The sequence below is a fragment of the Etheostoma spectabile genome, chromosome 1 (assembly GCF_008692095.1).
Source record: "Etheostoma spectabile isolate EspeVRDwgs_2016 chromosome 1, UIUC_Espe_1.0, whole genome shotgun sequence".
NCBI classification, from domain to species: Eukaryota; Metazoa; Chordata; class Actinopteri; order Perciformes; family Percidae; genus Etheostoma; species Etheostoma spectabile.
The window spans coordinates 16,447,866-16,449,273 of NC_045733.1; positions in this window are offsets into that span (position 1 = coordinate 16,447,866).

Sequence of the window (1,408 nt, forward strand, 5' to 3'; positions counted from 1 at the left end):
ACAAAAAATATGATTTATGAGGTTAGTGATGTTGGACTGCTATTATTTTGAACACAACTGTACATACAGCAACGATGGCTGGGACGACGTTGGCGTCATACTGCGTTTCTACACTCGTTTCGTTGACAGGGAATTGTCAGTATTGCACAACAAGAAAAATGTTGCAGCAAACAAATCTACACATTGGTCATGTAATCCTGCTTGTTTCTCTGCAGCGTTTTACACATTGAAGCAGGTGGCCATCTGTATACCGAGTCGACAGCTCTGAAATATGGCGGTCTGAGCCAGAGCTACATTTAGCTGGTGATTCAAAGCACGTGTCCCCAGTGCTCAGTGTAATTTAGTCTGCCTAGTTGGGCATTAAACATCCGAGTCCAGAGGTGGCATCACTGTAGTCAGCACTTCCTCTCCACCAACAAGGCACTTGTGGCTGTGCGGCCGTACAAATTAAAAGTTTCAAAAACCCCACTTAACTGAGTCCATGAGGTCAGAGTCATCCCTGACTGATAAGAACGGGCAGACAAGCCAACATCTTTGCCAGTAATTTTATTTTGAGATATTTTGTAGAACAAGGGAACCAATGATTACAAAAAAAAGTCCATAAGTGTTCTACATGCTACACCATACCTTATTCATCATGCTTGCCTGGAAAAAGTACATAGAAATTTAACAAAAAAAAACAAAAAAAACGTACAATTATACTGACGTACATTATACTCACCATTAACTTTACTTTTAATGTACCTTTTCTCTTGCCTCCATGCACGCTTTTTTTTTTAAACATTACATTTAGATAAAAAAAAATTAAGACTTTTAGGCGCTTCGTCAAACCATAAAAGCAGATTTCCCATTAAAGACAGAACGCACCTATAAATAAAAAACAAAAACAATGATATCCATTTTGACAATATTGGTGGAAAATGTAAAGCCTCAACTTCTTTTAGAACATAGATGAATTTGCAACCTACCATAAAACAAAAGAACACTTACGCCCATTTAGTGCTGAAATGAAAATGGAAGTCTGTCCAACTCCTCAATCAATAATCACATTGAAATAACACATTTTGATAAAATAAATATCGCACATCTGCTAGAAATAAATAAATGATTACTGAAACACCTCACTATGTTAAATGCTAAAGTGAGACAGATTTCATCTACGCGACCACACTTCATTTCATGGTAAGAGAATGGTCATGTGTGTAAAGCACTAGTGCGGCTTCGAGTGTCTCTCGCGGCTGTTACCTTGAGGTAGATAACACATTTACATTAACGCCTACGATAATGGTTGCTGCTGGCATCATGTGTCAGATTACATTACAGTATGAAAGGGTTCAGGAAGCTTTCTTCAGGGAAAAAATGTCAAAAAGTCAAACGTAAATTCAAAAAAAAAAAAAAAAAAAAAAAA